A 15605-nucleotide genomic window follows, 5' to 3' on the forward strand; every position below is an offset into this window, starting at 1 on the left:
TCCAGGTTTTCCATGGTGGTCTAGCTTCAGTTGACTCATGATTTCAATTACATGTAAATGAAATAGTCGAATATTTTGTTGTGAGGTTGAGTCTGTTTAAAAAGGAACTGGACACAAATAACATGGTAACCAAATACTGAATTCAGAAATTATAAAATTTTACATTAGATCTTTACATAAAATTTGTTTTTAAACATGTAGACACTAGATTAGTATTCATAATAATTCAGACGAGAAATTAATCTGTTTTCAAAAAGAAACCTGCGTCATCAGTTGATTTTAAAAACAAGTAACTCGATTACCAATCAGTTCGCTGATTGATGAAAGGAATTACAAAACCGAATAATGAAGTATTAGTTTCACTATACTTATCATCTATCTTGTTAAGATATTAGTTTTATAGAATGTTCCGTTTTCCTTAAACTAACCATTCACTTAGACTTCCTTGTACCTTAAATTTTCTGAATAATATAATGTATATAACGATATGAATGACTAAGAGATAATTTGATGAAATATTCATTAATGTATTAATCAGAGTGAATAACAATCTTGCGAATAACGTAACCAAAAAGTCTCAAAATTAATGACACCACCTAGTGAAAAATTGTGGCCAATGTCATTTAGTTTACTACTTTAATCCCAATAACAACCCACATTTTATCTTAGATTCAATTATCATTTTTGAGTTTATAATCATAATATACCAATTCAACATAAAATGGAATACAACGATACACGTTCCTCAATGAATGATTATTTCCTCTTTCATATAGTGGAGAACTCATGACCGGAAAGTTTGTTTATGTAGGGAAAAGACAAGTTTTTTCTGTAGGCGTAGCGTTGAACCAAATGACATATATATAACGAAAACTAAGGATAAACTCTAGTTAACAGGCATGATCAGACTGACGCTGAAAGAGATGCGACATTTTATGAGTTATTATGATTTAACTTTGTGACAGATTTGTTCATAATATGAAGCTCGAAAAATACACAATCAAATGTGACATTATTCTCGATTACGTTATTTTAGAAATGTACAATTTAATAATCAGCAATTGAGCTATTAACCTTCACTATACTGTAAGGTGATAAAATTAGTCAGTTATTAGTAATTTACGTACCATAAGAAAATATTTCATTAAGCGTTCAATCGATACATCAGGTTTAAAACGCTGAGTACTTTACTTACCCAATGGTTCGTATTTAAATAATAACTGATTCTGGCTAATATTACGAAATAACTACACAATAATAACTGTTACGAGATTATCAGTTAACTTTTGTTTCAGATTATTACTCAGTATTCTTACATACCCAGGTGAACAGTTGGATGAGATTTTTAGGAAATGTAAATTATCATACACTGTTATTAAGCCTACTATGTAGAATAAAATTTAGACGATAATGAGCAACTCTATGATTTATTAATTTAATATAATTCAGTTTGCAAATTTGGAAGAAAGCAAAGATGGTGAAGATTGGTAGCTCAGGTGGATGATTTTGGCGAAGTTTTATTCTCTGAGTTGGATGATTTGCTCGTGCAGCTTTCATCGTTATTCTGAACAACATCATCCGCAAAAACTTCAGGTAGGAGTGTAGTGTTGAGAAATTTGAACACTTCACTCCTACCTGAAGTTTGTGTAGATGCTATCATTCAGAAGGATGATGAAAGCTCCACGACCAAACCATCCAACTCAGAGAACAAAACTCCGCCAAAATCATCCACCTGAGCTACAACAAAACCCATCAGTTAACTCGTAATAATTATTTTGGGTTAATAACATAAAAGCACGAAAAGTCTTAAGGTTTCTAATGGAGGAGCCATTTCCTCCAGAAACACTAATTGTGTTTGTTCACTAGCTCCTGATTTTGGAGTGAATTTCTGAGGTTTCAGTGAGAAGTTGTAGCTGAGAAAGTCTAGCCATCTCAGAGTGAACCGGTTATCCACCAATGACAATGAATGATGTTACTCTATCACGAAATGGTTGAAGTCAGAAATGTAGTCTGAAAATCCCTGGAACTTCTGATAATAATATTATCAATTAACTAAAGCGAACAAAATGCTTGATCTGAAATTTAAAAACATTTAGATTATGACCACAATATTTACTGACATTGAGCGATATGCCTTGATTAGTGATGAATAATAAGAACACACTGTCAACTATTTTCAGCAATTACCAATCTAGGGTGTTATATTTTATTTCATTATTTGTTTGTCATATTGGAAATTGGAAATTCAATACAAATTGATTGTTTTTCAATACCTGCTGATAATCTGTAAATAGCTTGTCAATAGATCGATAATACTTCATAAGTGAAATGTATGTAAAAAAATAGATTAGTCTTCGTAATGGTAATTCGCTATGTCCATTGTTATTCTTGTTGATATACAGAATAAAATGCTATTTTGTTAACCTCAATAAATGTATAGGGAAAATATCTGTATATCTGAATATGTTTGGTAATTATAGAGAATGTTCTTAAAACCGACTATCTTGAATAATAAACGAAGATTAGTATGTTCTCTTTTCTATCCCCAGGTAATGTAATAAGGCCAGTCAGATCTTGTATATAGAACTTCATAAATTTTTCGAAGATTTTTTTTAATGGACACATTTATGTGTGTTTTTACAACGCCCTTGAAAATAGGTTGAGAAATGGCGCACAGAGATATTGACAAACTAATTAGAAAAAACGTCTTTTAACAGCGGTTTCAATCAAAGGGCGAAAACGAAAGATAATTTGAATTTTCATAAAAACTAATTATAGAATATTAGATTTGGTATTTCAATTTATGAAAATAACAATCCATAATGTTTATATAAAACATTATATTCCAATTACTGACTGACTGAATTTTATTCAGTATGCTTTATGAATACGAAATATATATTACTGTCGACTGGGTGATTTTACTTCTGCAGGATTTAGACCAGAAGTTGTATCCTTACTGATATTTTTCTTCATTTTTGTACATTTATCTCATTTTGTATTGACGTCTTTGTAGTAAAATAGAAATCTAAAATCTAACTTGAAAAATTACACAGATTTATTGTTTAGACATTAAATTTGAAAAACGTATGTGTTATTAGATACTCAATGATAATACTGGAGTTTATTCATAGTGAACTTATGTAACACCGAAGGCTCATCTATTATATTTTGTAAATCATTTGTAAGAAGATATTGCATTTCTTCATACATATTTATGATAAATTGGATAACATATGAGATATATATGAAGAACTTAAACAAACTCAGTCAGTCAGTTAATCACAACGTAGAACTTCGTACGTACGTACATCAGTTCGAGTTGCCATACCACATCAGCGCAGAGATGAAGTTGTCGATTCAAATCCCGTAGTGGCAGAAGTAGTACGAGCATAAACAGTAATCCAAAAGATTAGGGTTTGAAGATGTATAATACAGTAAAATAAATTTGGAAAGAGAAAAATGATAGAGACATGAAGAATTCAGAAGATTAGAATTTGGTAGAACACAAAGAGTGGATGCACCTTCTCCATTGCAAACGATTTTGAGTCAAGGTCTCTAACCACCGATTGCTATCATCTCTCGGATCGCAACCAGGTAGTCTACACCTACCAACATGGCTTAGTCCACTTGTCAGTGACTTCATGGATTTGTGTCACGTTTTGATCTGGCCGCCCCTAGCTTTCTTCCAACCTACTCTTACACCATGAAACATTGCACGTCGGGGCAGTCAGTGGTTGGGCTAACTGGAGTACAGTATTTTGATAGATTATAAAGTAAATTAAACCAGTATAAAAATTATAGGCCACACTGATATGTTTGAGTGATAATTTTAAGGAATATTTTAAACTTTGAACACATATATTAGATGAAATAATGTCGGTCCCATTTCTAAAAGCGTCACTGTAGGAGGACTATAGAGTTATTTAATGTTTGACTGTTAAAAATGAATGAAATTGCTACTACTTTGAATAAAAAAATAATTATGAACAACAGTTCAAATTACTTAGTATCATATATTAATACATCGCTAGCATTATAGTATCAATTATGATGAGCGAGTGAAAGCTTATCTCAAATCAACTTATTATAAGTGAAAAGTAAGGTGGTATTCGTTTATCTTGAGATAACGTTCATCAGATGAAATCACTTTAACCTAACTATCAGAAAGAATGTCTCATCATAGCATAGATAGATCTGTATACACATTACTAGGTGTTTTACTTCTTAGCTTGAGTGTGCTACATTATCCTAGATTTTCAGTAGTTACCCATTCATTTTGAAACAGTAAGCCAGAGTTTGTAATGAAAGTGTAAGTTGATGTACGGATTTCCTTATTTAGGATGCATGTATAAAGTATGTGAAAGTTCATATAATTTCGTCTTGTTGTCACAAATATTTTTATTTTGCGTATATATATATGATAAAATACAGAGAAATATATTAGTCCAGAATGTAAAAATTATTACTTTCCTCTCATAAATAATGCGCTTTTATTAAAAAAAAGCTTAATAGTGGATGGGTTTTTGACTTACTATATTGACCTAAATGTTGATTCCTTTCATTTTTCAGGTTTCGAATGGATTTTTTGCGAAGTTATCAATAGTACCGTTACTGATAGAAATTCAAGTGATCATTTAATCATATGGATTTCAACCGGTATGATGTTTCAATTTCAAAATATGTACATTTACGATTAACATTTAAATCTTAAGCAACCCTTGCTGACATTCACTTTTTTGTCTAGGTACTACATCACTAGTTCAGTAAGTGAACTGAGAGTAGTGTAGGGAACAGAACACTGGTTAGGACAATCAATTGTAGTTACGCAAGCATTACAGACTATCTCAGTAAATTCTGATAACCATACAATGAACAGTTAATTTGCAAATTAACAACCAATTGTCTCAATCTTCACTGTTTCTTCTCTAATTCCATTGTTCATGAATTTTCCTACCGATTGCGCTTCATAACAGTTCTTTCCTCATCGGTCTTCTGCCAAAATACATTCTATGTCTGACCAACACCATATACTACTTATATGGATGTGAGTAGACCACACCACAGCAGTATGTCATAGTTTTCTGTCGGATAGTTAGTTATTATTTGGAACCGATAGGTTCCAAACTAGATATTCAATATCATAAAATGTTATTATAAATTATGATCTATCTGAATGCAAGATGCTCGAAAAAAAACTCATGTAATAAAACCACAATAAAGTAAACACCGAAACTGAGATAACTATTATGATAACCTACGTACTTACTTAGTATTTCAATATTAATGTATAAGCTATTATTGTTTTACACTCTCTGGTTTAAAGTTAATAATAACAACTAACCTCCAATGATGATGAATCACTTGGCTAAATAAAACTTTCTTACCACACCACTAAAAGATGTATACTTGGATCTATGGTGATGTGATGTCTTTTACTGATAAATACCAGAAGATACTAAATATCGTTCTAGGGTTTTCGTCCTTTTTATTTAGGAAATGAATAAACTCATAATGAATCAACTAGCGTAAATAAGTAATTTGAATGGCAGTTTTCAGTTAACTGTAACGAATAAATATAATGATATTGTTTATAACTGCTGAGAAATTTACTCAATTTTTCTCAACAGAACATCTAATTTTTACTCATCCGCTCTAATGAAAAGAAAAAATTTCAGTGTAGTTACGTTTTACTAAAGATCAGATCAAATTTTAAGGTTTGAATTCATAATAAGCTGATTATGCAGAGTTCAGAGCATTGATGTAATTAAGTATTTAAAAAAATTACTTTCATGTACTAAATTGTGTTCCACAGAAATGTATTGTTACAAAACACTGGTGCATCTGAAACGATGTTTTAAAAAAATCAACCTGAAATTCACTGTTTGGATTCTCTCACGAGTAGTGGTCTTAACTATATACCTGACTAATCATTTATTACAAAAACGTTTTCCAATAAGTTTTAATTTTTGATTAAGATCACGAATCGATCGATACTAGACTACCATTGAAAACCTGGGAGCACTGGACAGCCGTTTCGTCCTAGTATGGGACTCCTTAGCAGTGCGCATCCACGGTCCCTCACGCTGGATTCGAGCCAGGACCTTCGGTCTCGAAGTTCTATTACGTAATGTTTGCACTGATCCTAGTTCTTCATCTCCTCCTCTATTGGACAGCCATTCAACCAGAAAACTATTCAAAGAAAATTGCTCATTACCACTATGCAATGAAAACTTCAGTATAACATAAATATTATGGGGCTTGTACATGTCAACACACTTATTAGAATGAAATGTTACTGTTGAAAGCAGAATAATTTCAGAATTTTAATCAAGTCTAAAGGTTTATCATACTAATAATATGTAAAGAGAAGAGATCTAAAAACTTCAGTCCCTACTTTACACATTAGCCAAATGATCAAGATACCTCATAAAAAAACTGCAACCAAATATCTAAGATCTAATACTGTAAGTTGGAAAAATTGTTGTGAGAAACGAATTGACTGGTGTACGATGGAGAAGATACAACAATGAAAAATTGCCTAGATAAAATGTTCTCTACTAACGAAATTCTCTTCAAATTATAATATTACTGAAGTAAATCATCAAATATCTGTTATCTGAGGATTAAATTATTTGCTTTGTAACTGTTGGATAATATCCATTGATCATCTGTTAGTTGGTGACTATTACTAAGTGAATCATTCGTAAGATTAGCTGGATAATCTATTTCTTGAGACAAAACAAGATATGCAGAGATAATTTACGTTACTACATTCACAACTTTTATATAAGGACTAATCACTGAATGATTAACACGATGGAAGGTAGTTGAAAATTGACTATTGTTAAGAAATTTCTACGAAATCAGTAAACTGCTCTCAATCTATATTAGAATAGAAATTATGATTAGTAACCAATCATTACTCAACCTAAAATTTAGCACAAATTTCACGATAGTACACTTCAGTATTGTGTGAAACTAGATGTTACTACTGTAGGTTGATGGTTAATATAGTTAAAACTTTTAACCAAAGGGTCTGAGGTACTATACTTCACAGTCTACGACTAATTCGAAAAATAGTATTCTTGATTCATGCATGAAGGCAGCGTAAAACGTATCATATGTAGTTCATCAATTATATTATTATTCTACAAGTCGCATAATGGATACTTAAAATTATTTAAAATTTATTATAATACGGTTTAGTAGAAAATCAAACAAATACTGTGCTTTAATGCACTTTATGAAAGTTAAAAGCTGGTGGTTAATATGCCTTAGCTTCCTTGACAATTGCAGCACAAATACTCATCAAACAGTTTAATATCATACAAATTTTGAATTTTAGATAGGTTACAATGATAATGAGTTCGTTTATTAAGGGTATGATTATTGTCTTATAGAATTTTTCAACTATAGGTATTCACTTGAGAATACTGACTAAAATGTTACTTACTTACTTACTTACTTACTTACGCCTGTCACTCCAAATGGAGCATAGGCCGCCGACCAGCTTTCTCCAACACACTCTGTCCTGGGCCTTCTTTTCTAGTTCTATCCAGTTCTTGTTCATTCTTCTCATATCTGTCTCTATTTCTCGGCGTAATGTGTTCTTTGGTCTTCCTCTTCTCCTTTGACCTTCATGATTCCATGTGAGGGCTTGCCTTGTGATGCAGTTGGGTGCTTTCCTCAATATGTGTCCTATGCACTTCCAGCTCTTCTTCCTGATCTCTTCTTCCGCTGGAATCTTATTGTTCTCTCCTATAGTAGGTTGTTGCTGATAGTGTTTGGCCAACGGGTCTGAAGTATTTTGCGTAGACAACTGTTAATAAACTTGTATCTTCTGGATGATGGCTTTCGTAGTTCTCCAGGTTTCCACCCCATACAGTAGTAATGTCTCGACATTTGTATTGAAAATTCTGATTTTGGTGTTGGTTGACAATTGTTTTGAGCTCCAGATGTTCTTCAGTTGTAAGTATGCTGCTCTTGCTTTGCCGATCCGCGCCCTCACATCTGCATCTGATCCACCGTGTTCATCAATGATGCTGCCCAGATATGTAAAGGTTTCCACATACTCCAAAGCTTCTCCGTCGAGTGTAATTTGATTGGTGCATATTGTATTGTATCGGAGAGTCTTGCTTTTCCCTTTGTTTATATTGAGACCTACTGCTGCTGAGGCTGCTGCCACACTGGTCGTTTTCTCCTGCATGTTGTTGCGTTTGTGATAGAAGAGCCAGATCATCCGCGAAGTCTAAGTCGTCAAGCTGCATCCTACCTATCCACTGTATCCCGTGCATTCCTCCAGATGTTGACGTCTTCATGATCCAGTCGATCACCAGGAGAAAGAGAAAGGGTGAGAGTAAGCAACCTTGCCTAATACCGGTCTTTACTTCAAACGAGTCGGTGAGCTGTCCTCCGTGGACGATTTGGCAGTTTAGTCCATCATAGGAGTTCCGTATGATATTGACTATCTTCTCAGGCACGCCGTAGTGTCGAAGAAGCTTCCATAGTGTCGTCCTGTCCACGCTATCAAATGCCTTCTCGTAGTCGATGAAGTTGATGTACAGTGATGAATTCCATTCGATTGATTGTTCCACAATGATCTGTAGAGTTGCGATTTGGTCTGTACACGATCTATCCTTACGAAATCCAGCTTGTTGATCTCGAAGTTGGGCGTCTACGGAATCCTTCATCCTGTTTAACAATACTCTGTTGAAGACTTTTCCTGGTATTGAGAGAAGAGTGATGCCCCTGTAGTTGTCGCACTTGCTGAGATCGCCTTTCTTTGGTATCTTGATCAGAAGTCATTTTTTTCAGTCTTTTGGTACTTGTTCTTCATCCCAAATCTTACTGAAGATGTGGAGTATCTTGGCAGTTGCTGCTACATTTGCCTTCAGTGCCTCTGCTGGGATGTTGTCTGGTCCCGCTGCTTTGCCGCTCTTGATTTGTCTAATGGCCATGCTGATCTCTTCAATTGTTGGTGGGCCAACATCGATTGGGAGGTCTGTGGGTGCTGCTTCGATGTTGGGTGGGTTCAGTGGAGCTGGTCGATTCAAGAGTTCTATGAAGTGTTCTACCCACCTGTTTCGTTGTTTTTCAGTGTCGGTGATTACTTTGCCTTCCTTGCTTTTCACTGGTCTTTCTGGCTTACGGTAATTTCCAGCAAGTTTCTTTGTTGTATCATACAATTGTCTCATGTTTCCCTCTCCTGCAGCCTTTTCCGCTGTCATCGCTAAATCTTCCACATATTTACGTTTGTCGGTTCTGATGCTCCTCTTCACTTGCTTGTTTGCCTCTGTGTATTCGGCTTGTGCCTTGGCTTTTTCCGCTCTTGTTCGGCTGATATTGATTGCTGCCTTCTTGTTTCTTCTTTCTTCAATTTTATCCAGTGTACCAACAGTGATCCATTCCTTGTGATGGCGCTTCTTTTGGCCCAGAACCTCTTGACATGTTGAAACGATTGCCTCCTTGATACCTTTCCAGTTGCTCTCCATGGTCGTTCCCTCTCCATTGAGTAGATCATGAAAGGCCTGGAACCTGTTGCTGAGGGCTATGTTGAATTTGTTGAGTTTGTTTGCATCTCGAAGAAAGGCCGTATTAAACTTTTGTGATGTTGTCCGCCCCATAGTCCAGTGCTTCTTAAGTTTTAGTTTCATCTTGGCGACCAGCAAATGATGATCGGATGCTATATCAGCTCCTCTTCTGGTTCTCACATCCTCCATCGTCCTCCTGAACTTTTTGTTGATGCAGATATGGTCGATTTGATTCTGTGTAGTGTGATCCGGTGAAATCCAAGTGGCTTTGTGTATGTTTTTGTGTGGGAATATGGTGCCCCCTATGACCAGTTTATTGAAGGCACATAGGTTTGCAAATCTCTCACCATTTTTGTTCCTTTCTCCCAGTCCATGTCGTCCCATGACGTCTTCGTATCCAGTGTTGTCCATTCCAACCTTGGCATTAAAATCTCCCATCAGAATGGTCAGGTCCTTGGTTGGGCACTTCTCGAAGATCGACTGCATTCTATCGTAGAATTGGTCTTTAGCTTCTTCATCGTAGTCGTTGGTCGGCGCATAACATTGGATGACGTTCATTGTAACGCCCTCTCTCTTTGTTTTGAAGGAGGCTTTGATGATCCTTGGTCCATGAGATTCCCATCCAATAAGTGCATTTTGTGCTTTTCTGGACAGCATCAATGCAACTCCTTGTGTATGTGGGGCATTTTCTTCTTCATGACCGTGTGGTGTGGTCTACTTATGAAGATAGTCGTTGTTGTCCAACCTGCGTCCAATGTGTCTCACTGATTCCAAGCACCTCCAGGTTGTATTTTCTCATTTCTGCAGCAATCGTTTGGAAAATGCATGAGCAATGAAATTAGAGAAGAAACAGAGAAGATTGAAACAATTGGTTGTTAATTTGCAAATTGACTGTTCATTGTTTGGTTATCAGAATTTACTGAGATAGTCTGTAATTTTTGCTTAAATACATTCGATTGTCCCCAACCAGTCGTGTTCTGTTCACTACAACCGGAGTATAACAGAAGTTCTCCTGAAGATAGTCGTTGTTGTCCAACCTGCGTCCAATGTGTCTCACTGATTCCAAGCACCTCCAGGTTGTATTTTCTCATTTCTGCAGCAATTTGGAAGACTCTTCCGGTCTCCCACATTGTCCGGACATTCCATGTACCTATAAAAATTGTCGCTCTGGTTGTAAGAAGGTGCATCGGCCTCATGACTTCCGAAGGAACTCGGCTTTCATCATGAGACGTCATAATTATTCCTTCTACTCTCAGGGCAGAGTTTAAATGGTTTGAATGATTTTTTCTGGTAAACGTTTTTTTAGCGAGTTGATTTTCTACGGGATGGGGTCGCTAACCCCATGCCCAACCCTCCTCCTTTACCCGGGCTTGGGACCGGCAGTAACCCCCAGAGGAGCTACAGGCGGAGTTGACTAAAATGTTAGGTGCATGCAAATTTGTGAAACTTATAAATGACCTGATGTATTCATAGTCTTACTACTTTTATTCATTCGAATATTCAAATCTTATACCACAAAAAAACTGAATGAAATATGGATAATGGCTAGCAGTGGAATCCAGGACGCGCGTTTCGTCATATTTGGGACTCGTCAGCTGGATGTACCTGCATCTCAGAGTTGATGTTCACTCTGGGACTCGAACCCAGCACCTTTCGGTTCAAACGCCATCGCGTTATCTGAGATGCAGGTACATCCGGCTGACGAGTCCCAAATAGGACGAAACGCGCGTCAAACTGGATTCCACTGCTAGCCACTATCCATCTCTGCTTACCATGCTTGTGAACTTAGGCTATATTGAGGCAATACGCACAGTATGCACATATGCCAATTAGAGACTGACCAGCTGCAGTCTTAAAACATCAATGGGAAGATTCAACCAAACAATACTAAGTGAACTAAATGAAATACATCAGTTTTCTTTGTATAAACATAGAGACCCTTTAATATTTCATAAGTTAATAGATTTTTCAATGTTGCTTCATGGATTCGAGAAAAAACGTGTAGTCATTTGTTCCGAAAATATATATCGTACGATAATACTCAAGAATCGATTTGTAGGTTTATAGAGCTATTTAATCCACTGTATGATTTGCAACTTTAACGAGAATGGCTAGTTTATAATGACAAGTAACTTCGAGCTGGATTATCATTTTAGTTACATATAATTCAATAAGCACATTGAAACACTATATAATTGTTTGAATTTATTCTGGAGTTCCTAATTGCTAATATCATTCACTAAAATCAAATGAATTCGATATTTAGGTTTTTAAAATCTTTATTTCTGGACCTGGAAGCCATTAGATTTCATTCAAATCCATTAACTGGGCACAATTCGAACAGTGACTTCTGAAAACGTCATTGACTGAAGCAGTTAACCCTATCAATTTATTATACTTTAGAATTTGACCATCAACAATAAACTTAAGTCATGATATTTTCAGATCTATGGCTAAAATTAAATATATTTAAATTTTAGATACTTATTGATACCAATTCAAAGAAACGTGTCACAAATTTGGTATAAAAATGGATATTTTTAAGTAAACTTTGATAGTGACTAGTAGTAGAATTCACTACATATGTTTCAGCCTATTAGGCAATCGTCAGGTAGATGCACCTGCACCTCCGTATTGATGTTCACATTGAAATTCAAACCCAGTGTAATTCTACTCATACACCTAACAAGTTATTCACTTATCTACTGAGTCCAGATAGCCACTAGCTTGTATGACAGTTTTTGGTGGAGTTTTCTGTTCTCTGAGCTGAATGGTTTGGTCTTGGAGCTTTCATCGTTATTCTGAACGACATCATCAGCACAAACTTCAGGTAGACATGGATTAACTTTATTGTGTTTGTGAGGATTGGAATCTTTCCTTTCTTGATGTTAAGAACTGTAATTGGTTAGTTTCTTTTTTGGTTGATCAACTACAGTTCTTGACTTCAATAACATGAAGATGGAACAAAAATGGGAAGTCGTACAACATTATAATGAGCTTTTAGTAAGAGATTAGATGCCTTCCCTTTTTTACTGAAGACCATGTAGAAATTACCGTTAAACATATCTTAATTTCAGTGTGTTTTAATTGCACTTTTCAATTTTTGTATTCTACTGAAAAATACAGGGCTTGGTATATCAGTTGGCGTTCTTATCATAATTGTATGCTGTCTGCTTGTATTAGTATATAACCTTAGGTAAGTATCACTTTTTAAAATCTTAAATGATTTAATATATGAGTTTTAAACATCAAGGAATCTAACTACACAATGCAGTACTTGACCACTTGGTTGCATCCTGTCATTGAAACTAAACGTTTAGTATTTCCTCTAGTATTTAATCATCTATTCTCTATTTTATAGATCAGTACTAAGCATGTAAGCAGTTCATTATCTGAACAACTCATGAAAAACAGAATAAAGCAGGAATGTTTTAAAAGTGTTTTGTTATGTAGGAACACAACTCATAGCTAGTCACTAATTTCTGAGTTAACAATTTTTCAGGAAGTTTCGAGATAACATACCAAAACGAGAACAGAAAACGTAAGCTGATTTCATGACAGTAGACAAATAGATGAACCAAAAAAATGAAATAAGCTAATCTAGATAAGGCTACTTTCAACAACTTTCTTTAAACAATATCGAAAAAATGATATCTTTTTAATCGTACCTTGATAATGAACATTTATTTTAATAGCTGTTCACTGTTGATGGAAACATTTGTTAGCATATTTACTCTCAACATAAAGCGATAACTTACTTAAGCCCCTTGTCCTTCTTGAAGGCCAAGGATCTACAAACAACTCTGTCCTAAGCTATTCAGTGGTTGTCAAGTACTATTTATCGTCCTGATGTTTATTATCGACTCCCGATACAATGTGTTATTTGGTTCGGCTCTTTTACTTTTGACTTAAAGATTCAAAGTTAGGGCTTGCCTCGTGATGCAGTTTAGTGATTTCCGTAATGTATGTCCTATCCACATACAGTGCCTTTTAATAACTTCCTCTTCATCTGGAAATTGGGTTGTTCTCTCTAACAATAGGTTGTTGCTGACAGCACCCGACCAACGGACACTGAATATCTTGCGTAGACAATTGTTTATAAATACCTATACTGTTTTGATTATGGTTGTGGTAAATCTCCAAGTCTCAGCTCCACACAGGGAACTGACTGTCTTGACGTTCGTACTGAAGATTCTGATTTTGATATTGGTTGACAGTTGTTTTGAGTTCTATATTCTTCAACTGTAGGAGTGCTGTTCTTACTTCACCAATCCTTGCATTTACATCTTCATCAGGTCTCCCTTGTACATCGATGATGGTATCCAAGTACGTGAAAATTTCCACCTTTTCCAGAGATTCTCCATCAAGTGTGACTGGTTTCATGTTGTGTGTGTTGTATTTGAGTATTTTGGTTTTCCCTTTGTGTATGTTGAGGCCTACTGATGCAGAGACTGCTGCTACATTGGTTATCTTCATCTTCATTTGTTAGTGTGTATGAGGTAGAAAGACCAGGTCATCTGCGAAGTTCAAATCGTCTAGTAGCACGCAGGCTGTCCATTGTATTCAATGCACCTCGTCAGATGTGGAGGTCTTCAAAACCCAGTCAACCACTAGAAGAAAGAGAAAGGGGAGGGAGTAGGCAGCCTTATCTGACTCCGGTCCTCACTTGGACTGCATCTGTCAGCTGTCCTCCAGACACAACTTTGCAGTGTAGTACGTCTTAAGAATTCCATATGATGTTGACAATCTCAGGTACTTCGTAGTGTCGAAGAAGGCTCCATAAAGTCCTCCTATCTACGCTGTCAAACGCTTTCTCATAGTCATGAAAGTTGATGTATAGTTGACGAGTTCCATTCAATTGGTTGTTCAACAATGATCATTCGTGTCGCGATTCGGTCTGTACACCACCAATCCTTACGGAATCTAGCTTGTTGATCTCGAAGTTAGCCGTCTACTGAATCTTTCATCCGGTTTAACAACACTCTGTTGAAAAACTTTTCCTGGTACTGACAACAAACTGATGCTTCTGTAGCCCTCACATTTTCTCAGATCTCTTTTCTTTGGTATCTTGATGAGGCATCCTTCTTTCCAGTCTGTCGGCACTTGTTCCTTCCACCAAATCTTCCTAAATAGAAAGTAGAGTATGTTTGCCGACTCTTCCATATCTGATTTTAGTGCTTCAGTTAGTATACTATCAGGTCCTGCTGCTTTCTCACTCTTGTTCGTGCTTCTTTGGACAGTGTCAGTTCAAAAGTTCGTGTGCGCGAAGCGTTTTCTTCCTCATGAACAGAGTCCAATAGCATCTCTCCCTAATCTAAACTTTTCTGTCCAGCTTGTGTTTGGTGAGTTTCATTTACTACGAGCACCGCCAAGTTGTATCTCTTCATTTCCGTAGTTATTTGATTAGTCCTCTCGATCTCTCACATTGTCCGGACATTCCATTTACCTGCTGACACGTTGAAGTTAGTGCTTCTTTGATCCCTTTCCAATAGCACTCCATAGTAGCTATCAGGACTCAGTGGCCGAGTGGATAACGCGGTGGCGTTTGAAGCGAGGGTACTGGGTTCGAGTCCCAGAATGAACATCAACTCTGAGATGCAGGTACATCCAGCTGACGAGTCCCAAATATGACGAAACGCGCGTCCTGGATTCCACTGCTAGCCACTATCCATCTCTGCTTACCAGCACTCCATAGTATTTTGTTCTTCTTTCAGTAGATTCTGTAAGGCTTGGAACCTGTTGTTGAGAGAGCTATCTTGAATTGGTTGAGTTTGTCAGTATGTCGAAGGAAGGCCGTATTGAACCTTTGTAATGCTGTTTCTCCAGTTTTCCAGTGATACTTCAGCTTCAGTTTCACTTTAGAAACTACCAGGTGGTAATCCGAGGCTATGTCAGCTCCTCTCCTGGTTCTCACGTCTTCCATTAACCTTGCAAATTGTTTACTGATGCAAATATGGTCGATCTGATTCTCTGTAGTGTGATCTGATGAAACCCATGTATCTTTGTGTATGCGTTTGTGTGGGAATGTTGTTCATCCTAAAACCACTTTGTTGCACATAAATTTGCAAATTT

General features: G+C 36.1%; 1 non-coding gene across 1 annotated transcript; it reads left to right on the top strand.

The window, feature by feature from the left end:
* The first annotated feature begins 15048 nt into the window (after positions 1–15048).
* Smp_tRNA_01445_Gln_TTG.1.1 lies at positions 15049–15114 on the top strand. The gene has a single exon. It is a non-coding gene (tRNA).
* The last annotated feature ends 491 nt before the right edge of the window (positions 15115–15605 follow it).

The sequence above is a fragment of the Schistosoma mansoni genome, chromosome 1, assembly GCF_000237925.1.
Source record: "Schistosoma mansoni strain Puerto Rico chromosome 1, complete genome".
NCBI classification, from domain to species: Eukaryota; Metazoa; Platyhelminthes; class Trematoda; order Strigeidida; family Schistosomatidae; genus Schistosoma; species Schistosoma mansoni.